The sequence below is a fragment of the Nanorana parkeri genome, unplaced genomic scaffold (assembly GCF_000935625.1).
Source record: "Nanorana parkeri isolate BGI_ZX_2015 unplaced genomic scaffold, ASM93562v1 scaffold17, whole genome shotgun sequence".
NCBI lineage: Eukaryota > Metazoa > Chordata > Amphibia > Anura > Dicroglossidae > Nanorana > Nanorana parkeri.
The window spans coordinates 1,606,983-1,618,539 of record NW_017306285.1 but is presented as its reverse complement, the minus strand read 5'-3'; positions in this window follow the sequence as shown (position 1 = coordinate 1,618,539).

Here is an 11,557-nt window from a genome sequence, read left to right as displayed (position 1 = left end):
CACGCACTAGGTGCGTGTGATTTTTACACAGCAAAACGTATTTATCAACCAAAAGGTCTCTATAAGCATGTTTCCACTAATGCCATATATGGAAAAATCATGCACATGATGCATATATAATGCTGCTTCACAGATTAGACAAAAATGGTTAGCTCATGCATTTACATTCCTGCATTCATCAACGCAAGCAACACAACATAGAGCTAATTTACACAACATTACCTTGCAATTCAGGGCAAGGCTTTGCACAACACACCTGCTGGGTGTGTACACACTACAAAGGTGTTTAGATTCCACCCATAGATCATGCTGGGAGGGAACACACTACAGAGGTGTATACATGTTCGTGGTGTGTTTATAAGGTTAGTAAATCAACCCCCAAGAGTCCGTTCACGGAAGTTTATTGACCCAGAACCTAACACTGTTTTGGACCTTGGAGAGCACAATTTTGCTCAGTGGCAGGGGAATCATTTTTCCTGAGCTCCCCCAAGCTGTTTACTGAACTTTTCACTTTTTTCATTTCCTGGATCATTTTGGTTACTTAATTGGGACCTCTTTTGAGAGATATACCTGTCCTTCCATTTACGAAACCCTTTAGAAGATACTGGTTCTCTGATTGCTAAGCAACCCTTAACTAAATTAATGACACAGAAAAAGTATGTAGCTGGTGGAGATAGGACTCCTGACCTGTACAAACCAATGAAGTCCAAACCTTTCTAAATGCTGAGGGAATTATATTAAACTACTGGCAGCGGTAGGCGCATTCAAGGTTGTAATCCATTTACTGTGGTAATAGGTGACACATTCTTTGGGACATTTGATGACATATTCAGTGTTGGCTGCATTCAAAGTGTCCTCCATAGATGCCTTCTGTGTTGTAGCAATAGCCAGATTGAGTGTTGCAATGCAGAGCAGACCCTCAATACATCATTGCTCTCTTGCTGTTATTCTAAACCATGTTTCACCCTTAGAAGCAACTTCTGCCCTTTCAGTAGTAATTGTGGTAGTAATAAATTAAATACCGTGCCATTTTAATTCAAACAAAATGCATGTGGGAGTTTTTTTTATGGAAAACAAAATCCCTTAGTTAAAATAATTCCATATGTTATCACAGGGCCAATCAGGCAGTGATGGCAACCACTAAGGTGGACCTGTCGCTAAAAATCAGACGTCACATATATTAGCAAAACAGATGTCAGCATTGCCACTTTCAGCAAGTACATTGGCAGGGTCAATATTTAAAGAACTGGAGAAGGCAAAAATCTGTTATGAATGTCACAAGTCCTTGAGATGTGTATAGCACACGTAGTTGGAATTATTTGTATTCAACAAAATTAGAGGTTCATTTTGAGAGCCCCTTTCACATCTTGTCTAATTATCTTCACCTGCCTCTCCTATAATGCAGCTCTCTCTGAAGATGGTAAAAATAAGGGCTTCCATATCACTCCTTTGTACCCTAGTACTTTTAGTTTGTTTGGCGTGGGGTACGGTATAAGATTCTCCCTATTGTTACAACTGCAGAATATGTTGGTGATTTATAAATAAGATATTCTCCTTCACATTATGCAGGAAGTGGCTCTGCATACAGGCAATACTAATACTATGCTGGGGGGGGGGGGTCTTGTTTCCTACACTGGCAAATGGAATATTGACAATAGGATGTTTTTGGTCAATTCTACTGTCCTCTTCTGGAAAGCTCCATGCAGTCTCTATCCCAGAATAACTGGATGCTACTATATATATAACTTCCCTGTGTTCATTTCCTGTGGTACCAGCAATATCCTGTGTGTGAGATGCTGCTTCTGTGTGCCGCATTATTGAGGTAAAACAATGCAGCTATCACTTTTGAGTAATCTTTTTATCACAGGGGAACCCTTGGAATAATTTCCAGGTCTCAGGGAACCCCTGCTATATCTACAGCTCACAGTACATGCGCATTACCCGTTAGTTTTAAAAGTCTACAGAATGTGGTAAACTTACCATATTTGACACCAATATTTTTTTAACACTAACCTGACAAAATTAGTTTTGGCAACAGTCACAAAAATAGGCAAATAATAATAATAATAGCCAGAAAATACAGTGAAATTTGTAGTGCCCCTTTACATTTAAAGTGGCCCCTTTTTCGTTGGTAACTGTCCTGTGATACTGGTGGTCAGTAAAAAGAATGCCTCTTAGACTGATGTTCAATCTTGTGCCCCTCCCCTTTTTATTGATGGTGATTGGGTGGAATGCCACCCTTCAATCCAGCCAAAGAGATGACGGGGGTCAGTGGTTACTACATGATAGGATAGGCTCCACTGGTTCCATGCTGCTGGCTCGACTGAGTGATGCTGCTGCTAGAACTATGAAGGCCCTATCATGTGGGAGATCAATCTGCCACTGCTCAAGAAACCCTTAGCAATTTCTAAAGAACCTTGGTTGAGAAAAGCTGCTTTAGAGAAATGCAGTAATGTTTTCCATTGCATTCACTTAGGCTAATATATAACAAACAGTTTTTGGGGTAAATCTTAACTCCACTTCTAGAAATCACGTTTTAGCTAATATTTTTGTAAACTGCTTTACCAAAGTGAATTTTTTTTTGTTTTTTGGTTGATTTGCTATAGGCAAGATTTTAGCCAGAGAAAGCTGCTACTCTGAGACTGCATAACCTTGTTACCTTTTTCGCATTGTCAACCCTATTCATTCCTTTTGTACCACTTACCTTGCCCTGCATTCTGTGATTATATCATCCATGTTAGCAATCAGCCCTACACTGCAGCATATACAGTCTTTAGATTTGGTTGGATAAATACACGCAATCCTAACAAAATATGTGGGGTAATGGGGCCCATCATGTCCAGTTTTGGATAGAGGCACATTCACCTGTGAGTATATTTTTGGATGGTGTGAGGAAATCATAGCATGTAGAATAATCCTACAAAACAAAAAAAGATCATCCAAACTCGAGGAAGATAGTGACCCTGGTTGGACTTGAACTCAAAACTAAACCCACCAGGTAGAAGTCCTTTTGGATTTTTTTATTCGGGACTTATATGCTTGATTTTTCTTCTTTTAAATAACAAAGGTTTTCCCTATATGACTAAGGGATTAAGCAGACCCTCCAATATTTTCATATTAGTTCAAAGAAGACACCCACTGAACCTTTTCATCTGGAACTTATCGATTCTAGTTTTGCTTTTTTTTGTCTTTAGATAATGAAGTCATAGGAGTATGGTTCACTACCACCTTGCAACACCGTGGCCATTTTTGTCTTTGTGCATAAACTACCTGTTAATTTCTTTGGAACCCCCTTGTCCTGTTGTTTCAAGAAGCTTATCTTCAGCAGCAGATTGTGGGCAAGCCATTCCATCCAGACGTAGCCAGAGACACTGGCTACATTCCACACCAGGATGGAGACTGAAGATGATGTTCCACAGGATCCTACAGGATGTAGGCTGGAGCCTCAGCGAGCAGGCACTGAACAACAAGGGACAATGCACTATCATTATCACATCTAAAAATAAACATATACATTACAGTAATGTGACCAGAATAAAACAATGTCTCATCAATTCTGTGTGATCATCTCCAGTATATAATAGTTATATACACAGTAGTTGCCAGCATTATTAAAATCATTTTCAGTGATATGTTGATGAAGATCTGGTCCTAAGTTAGTTATTTCACAAAGGCACCTTTGACATATTTAGTTAATACCTTCCCTAAATTTATGTCCCTCTGGAGTGTGTGGATTCACTTCTCTTCCTCCGTCCACCTCCAAGCCTACCTCTAATACGCAGCCCTAGCTGACTACATGGAGACTCGGCTTTGGTCATGCACACTCAGTCCGGGTGAAGTACCTCCCCCCCACCCCCCGTCCCCCAATCTTCTATCTCCCAACCTACCCTCCTTTCCATGATCTTCTCTGTCTGTCTTCCCCTCTATACACGTTCTTCCTGACACAACCTGATGTTCAAACGTTTGTTTGGAAAAGGTATTACGTGGCGTTGGCAAGCAGCACGTTAGATTAGCTTGCCTATAATACGAGAAGGCTAACCCTTTTGACATGCGCCCTACACACCATGTTTGTGCCTTATCATTTTGTGATATGTAAGCTGACAAAAGCCAATACGCAAACTGGCCTTAAGTTGTCAATGCCGACCCACCAATGTTATACTCTGGACCACATATCTTACGGTGTCATGTATTACTATGTTTCAGTACTGTTTTGGACTGTTTGAAAACTGTTGGAAAACTAATAAAAACTAATTCAACACTAAGTAAGTTATTTACCATCCTGTCACAGAGAGCAGTGCTCGCTACAGTGCCATTGGAATATACTTACTAAATTGGATTAGAGATTTAAATGTAGCCATTTTTACTTGTCAGCACACATATCTGGGGTGGCTGAAGAGGTTCTCAAGCCTTGCTTTCCTATATATACTTCAAGAGTGAGCAAAGACAGATGTGGAGTGAAGGAGGCAAGGATGCTCCTGGAGTCAGGACTTTCCTTAGGTGGCTTAACAGCAGGCAAGTCAACAAGATTAACAGGTCTGGGCAGATCTTCAGGCATCTCCAGTAGATGTGGCCATCCATGATGTTAGTCTTACAGGTACTCGGTCTTCACCTCTGACTTATGGACTTAATTACCTTGGCTGCACGTGGCAGCTTTCTGATATACCTCACCAGCGTCACAGACAGGAGGTAGAACTTAAGATAGGCCCTAGTATCCTAAAGAAAGAAAAGGTTAGACATCTGAGCTGAAGAACATAAAGAAAAGACAAAGTCAGTCAAAGGAAGAAATCAGGACCAGCTAATCCACTGGAATAACTAGAAGCATAATCACCTAACAATCTGGGTCACACCAATGTCAGGAGATAAGACCAAAATCCAGAATAGAATACTCAGGACTATCCAGCAAAAACAAAAGATGTGCAGATCTGGTGCCTGCACACATCAAATAACACAATGTACATAGGCATGTACATCTCATTGTGTAGCGGCACTTCCAAAGCTACATAATGCAATTTTCTGTGGCTAGTAGTCACTGGCATGATGACGTAACCATGATTAAACAATCATAAAATCCACTGAGTTTACCTTGACTCTAAGAGATGTCAAATTGTATGTACCCCAGAGAAGCTTATTTCTTTCCAGGCTTCTGGAGGGGTCTGCAGTGTTAGGTTGGCTTGCAGAGAGGGCGAGGTTGAACTAGAGACTACACTGGCTCCATATTAATATTGTGATTTAGCTAGAGAGTCAGTCAGCTGTTCAACATGGAGAATGAACAATAGTGCCACTAACCAGGATATAATACAGAATCAGTGAACTTCTTCGAATTCTCCAAAACCCATGTCTTGTCCCTGGAATTCAGGGACATTTGGAACCTATAGACATCTGCTATCATCTTATCTTGGAGCAGTTTATTGCTAGGCAATGTTTGTATCTGCAGATAGAGGCTCAGCTATGTTCAAGGTCTTCTGTAATAACAAAGAACACCATAACTGGAAACGTGGCACTGTATATTACCTGCAGTCATTGCTGCTTCACAGCCAAATGTGCATTCCTTCTACAAACACAATCAAGGACATTCCACTGAAACATCTTATTTATTAAGTCAAAGAACAATATGCAAAGTTCAGTAGCCTAACAACAATCTTTTGCTGTTCTGGCTTCTCTAACCTGACAAATCATGAATACTTTATTAAAGGACAGATACCAGAAAATGCTTCTCTCTACCTATGTGCTTTTTGTGCAGCTCTTTTTAAAAGCATACTGTTTTACTTGTACTTTGCACATGCATTCAATTTTTCACTCAATTTCCCACACTGAAGAGCATGGGGAATCACCCCTGCCAGCTATGGTATTCCTAAGGTAAAGTGGAAGCGAATCACTGGATATGGATCCTCCACTGATACACAAGTTAAATATGAAGTCCCTAATATAGCCACATGGCTTGTGTTCAGCAGCTCTCCACAAAGCAGGGGTCCCCCTAGGAATAGGGGAAACCAAAATTGAGAAGTCTATCTGTATTTGAGCCAGAGGGGTCCAAAAGAATTTAATTCCTCAAATTACAACAGGAAATAAAAAAGTAGACAATGTGTTTCAGGGGCCAAACGATTAGGTCTTTAGCACTTATCAGAATGTCAGTAGGACTCAGAGCATGGCTCCTGGGTGACCCGGAGATTAATCAATGGATGGGTCCCTAAGCCAATGTCAGAGCAACAATTCAATTTAAAATGTTAAATTCTGAAGAGAAAAGAAGATATTTTTCTACCTACAAGTGACTTGTTTTATTTTTTATTGCCGCTCTGGACCCAGCCTGAAATGGCTGACTGTAAAGATCAAGAGGCTGTACTGAATATTTAAGTACAATGCATGATGTACTATATTTATTCAAATATGTGTATAGAGTGGTTTCTGAACGATACCCCCTCACCTCTATATCCCCTTTTCAGGTGGATCTGATCGGAAGCCCAATGTTAGTCTATGGGTAGCAAGATCCAAATGGGGGGGAGGTAATCTGATGTAAATGGGCACATAAAGCTAGATAACCCTTTACTCATTAAACTGTGTGAAGATCCACTTCAGTTATCCAATCATCTGCTGATAAAACAAATAAACACAAACTTGCTTCTTACATGACTGGACAGACAGACCTTTAGGAAATCAAGCAAGCAAGTTATTGCTTTTACTAATACTTTGCATATGAATCTGAAATCTACATGGACAACATTCTTAAAATGCATCTATAGTTAAAAAAAAAATCACAATGAATTATGGAAATGTTTATTTTAATAGTAAAATTGTAATGTTTTTTTTTTACATGTAAAAAACTAAATTGCAAATTTTGCAGCAATGTAAAGGTTAAACAGAAGGGCATAAAAGTGTCACAGTCTTTTCTATGAGCATCTGTATTATTACCCCAATACAGAGAATGGCAAAGATCAAAGGTTTTACTAACGAAATAAAAATAGCTGCCAGTAGACCAAAGTGCAGTCTGGTCTAAGTGAGATTTTATTAGCAACCCCCTAAGTGCTTGTTTTGCTGTTTGCCAGGAAATTATCCAATGTTTTAATGCTATGAAAGACAGCTAATAACACAGACTGGGTCAACTGGACCAAGTCTGCTGGGAAACTTTTACCAAACCGATCATTAGAAAAATGGACCATCCTATGACCCACCTGCACTAAGCTTCAAGGGACAGTTCAGACTTTCTGGTCTCTGTAAAGCTAGTAATATACTGCTTTAAATTCGCCTGAGTCCTGCTGGCCATATTTCGACCAGAGTGTGGCCCTGCTGGCACAGATTGCAAAAGCCGACTTTTGTCGAACAACCTGGTCTGAAAATTGTTGGCCTAAGAGTGACTGCACCCTGTTCACTATTTGTGTATTCTGACAGCGGTGGGTACCAGTTGTCAGAATACAATAACCCAGCAGTTGAGATTCCCCCATCCACACTGGAATCAACAATGATTGATATAAACATTGATGTAGTTCAGAGTATTGAGGAGTTTGGTCATGAATTAACAGTGTTCTGCTTTGCATATGTGAGTATTTTTTCAGTTTTGTTTAAACACGGGTTTGATTGGCCTTTAGGGGTGAGATTTGGGTTCCCTGTTTGCCATGGCTTCATGGCGACTTACTGGTATTCACGAAGTTTGCAAATTATAAACGTTTGGCCAAAGACCTTGCAGGTTTGCTCTCAGAAATAAGGAACAACCTATAATGTGCTGCATAGCCTTTGGCCATGGTCATCTGAGTAACAAGAGTTAATCGATTAAAGCAATGGATAATCTGGCCTCCTTTCTTTTAAAGGGTGGGCTCACGGCAGCCATTTTGTCTACGTGTGTTGGGGTTGTTAGGCAGAGCTGACAGTTCTGTGTAGGGAGAGATACTTTATAAATTATTTGTTTATATTTTAAATTTGGTTTTGGTTCATTCCCCCAGGCTGGTTCCTTGCTTTCCATGCCTCGTGTTTGACAAAAGCTTGCTTGTGTCCCTACAAATGGCCGCCAGAATTGAGTAACAAGATTCCACTCCATAGACTTCAATTGGGTTTGTGGTAGGTTTGCTAACTGTAAGCAAGATTTGCCAAACTGTTCTCAAACTGAACCTGGACAGATTTGCTGAACCCTATGGGCCATGTCAGGGTGGAGTTTTGGAGATCAGGGGAAAGTGGACCTGTACTTTGCCCATGCAGGGAGAGCAACATGTTCAATTTAATGCCCACTTCCCCAATAAATTATTACTAACCTTTGTTCCATGGGCCATTTGAAAAAGGACATAGGGTGAGTCACATGTTCTGCCAAAAATGAGTATGTACTGGTGGACCAGACTTTAAAGGGTATGTATTGCTTCTGCCTGCATGATTGTTTTAAAGCCTAACTCCAGCCAACAGTCTTTACTGTTCCTGTGCTGCTCACTGTTCTCTTTGCTGGAGGCTCTGACATGAGGAGGCAAAACTCTGGATATACCAAGATGGCCGCCTCTACACCGAGAAAAAGTGCAGAACAAGACATGATAAGTGAGTAATGGGTTAAATATCAGCTGCAGGGAGACCACAGACAATACCGGTGAAAAGCCCTATGCCAGGGCTCAAAATTTCATGTCCTGAGCTTCTAGCCAGGACTTCAAAGTTACTCGCCAATAGTTTCCTTGCCCTGCCCTGGAATGACAGAACACTGGGACAGGACAGGGGGGTGGGGAGGGTGTAACACTCCGGGCTTCAAGGGGTTAATAAGCGGGAAGGCACCCTTTATGGTTCTTTACAGTTCCTGGAGAAATGGCTGACATACTTAGGTTGAGCTCTAACAGCTTAATGACATGGAGAGAACCAGCCCTGCACACCTATTACGTCCCACCACAGCCACTCGGCGCTCTCCCGCCTCCACTACTCACCTACTACATCGATCACGGACAGTACAGGTCCGAACAGCCAATCACCGCCTGTCCTCTTATTAGACACCCCAGTCAGTGATTGGCGCGGGAAAAAGGCGGATTCTGATTGGCTCTCAGTCGAACAACGGACCTTAGTAAAGATGGCTGCCGTCATCCGGCCATCTTTAACATGGGAAGGTGCGCTGCTGTGGGCGGCAGCATACGGGTAAGCCATCTGGGATCCCTCCAGGAGTTGGGTACTCGGTCCATCACCGAGTGCTTGACTCAATGGCTTCATCATTTCCACTCGCCCCCACGCAATTTTCACTCGCAAATTGCGAGGGGGCGAGTGGTAATTTTGAGCCCTGCCCTATTCCCTCTGCCTGCTGTTTATTTTTTTACACAGCTTCCAGAGCTTAGTTCTTCATTTACATAACAAACTTCCAGGATCTAGAATCTAAAGATAATTATGATGTCCATGGATACCCAATAAAACAAATTATTCGATATTTTAATTGTCTTCCCACCTGTAATGTGTTAGTCAGTAGAATGTAAATATATAAACAAGCTTTAAGAGGCTAAGTTGAATTGTACATTTTGATTCCCCCTTTAAAAAAATCATCAAATGTATTTGCGGAAAATATTATATCCATAATTCTTAACTTTGTTGTGTAATATGTGACGATATTTGGAAACTTCATAGACAGGGTCAAGGCAGGTCAAATAGCTTTGAAAGATCTGAAACATACCAAGCCAAAAACTCAAAGCTACCTCCAGTGTTTTAAAACATAAGCAGGCTGGGCAAAATTCAATATTCTGTAATAAAGAAGACATTGGAATAGACGCTTTTCTGTATCTTCATACTTGGGCGCATAGTGTGGCAGTAAAGCCAATGATCACAATCAGAGTTTGGCCTACCGCAAAGCCTGCTTGCAAAAGCAAGACTTCTCTGAATGCCATAGGAGTCTACTCATAGAGGACTATTGGGCTGCATGGAATTAGTGGTGATGGAGTTACTCTGGAGTTCTTAAAGCAGAACTACCACCTTCCTATCCTTTACAGCCAAGGAAGGAGCCATCTTAGCCTCTATTTGGATTGCAGTTGCCACGGTGCTGTGCATGTGATCAGCTATGTCACCAGCCATTTGAGGGCCTAATATAGGCACAATGGCAACTTTGGCATGCCTTAAAAGTAACTATTGGGAGACATTACATTGGTGGGTAAAGTTCCTCTTTACCGTTGAAAATAAAATGTGTAACTTGTTTGTAAAGTGTTTTAGGACTGCAGAACATATTCCCCTCTGTCCTAGAGAAAAGGGAAGGGTTTTAAGTCCTAAGAAACTTTCTGTTCTAGGGTGACCATGCTGCTCCTCCATACATACACTACAGTGAGTGAACTTTGCCACCCCAGTGAAAATTACCCCACTAGTCAACTGGAGGGCAGATCTGACATGAGGAAGCATATCCATGCCTCTACCAAGATGGCTAGCTCCACACAGACACAGAGCAGAACAAGGCATGGCAATTGGGAAAAGGCCAGCTGCAGGGAGGCTATAGGCAATACTGGTGGCTAGGCCTGTGTCATCTGCTTGCCTTTTTTGGAGTACAGCTTCCACAGTTCAGGTCCTCTGACATTTATTTATTCCAATACATAAAGTATTTTTTTTAATTCTCGTATAGTTCTAGTTTTGCTGCACATTAAAATACATTATTTATTCATTCACCACATATTCACCAGAATGTATTACAAATTACTCTTCACTTAGTCAGTTTACTTTATTAATTGCTAAAAAGAATCAATGAGATTGCGTCTTAACAGTTCTGCCTTTCATTATAAATATAAAAAACTGATAAATAAAGGCTTTGTTGGTTAACCTTCTCACAGCAGCTATTGGATGATGCTGAGTGGAGGATTATCTATATAGTAAAGCACCTTACAGTATACAGAGAGTAAAAAAACTTAAATTGCTCCAAATTATACATTTTAATTAACTTTGCTCAAAGGGCAGAATGAATATGCCATGAAATATTTTTTTTTTATTATGATACTATGATATTTAATTTAATTTAATTGCTCTGAATTTTGTATGCATTCCATTATGGGAGGCTGACGTTCTTGAGCCTGAGCTGCTGGGAATGCCACACTGAAAGTTTTCCTGGCATTCACCCCGGAGTCAATAGCATGTTGTGTTAAGTGTCTCAGACCTCAATTAAGCCCTGATTGTTTCAACACATTAACTTAATGAGTTTATAACCAGCACAGCCCCAGCGGCATCCACTCTAGTGGAGTCACCCAGGGGGTTCAGATTGTCCTGAAATGTGTAGGTCACAAGGACACAGGACTTCCCTGTCTGGGATCGTATTCCCTATCCCATCACCTTCCAGTCTACCACTAATAGCTCTTTTCAGCAACTCTGCAAAATAGAACTTCCCCTTTATTCAGTCCATAAAATGTCATGTTTTTCTATATTGTTGTCGTAGATGTTCACAGATATTTCCCATGTTGGCATCATTTGTATTCTCATTGGCTATTCCAGCAAATTTTTTCAGCATTGATTTCATAGCATACTTTTTGTCAGTGATATATAATGGCATACTGTAGATATGTTGGAGATTATATCTATTATCTATATATTATATATGGAGATTTGTATAATTAAAGATTTAGCACAAACATGATATATAATATACAATGTG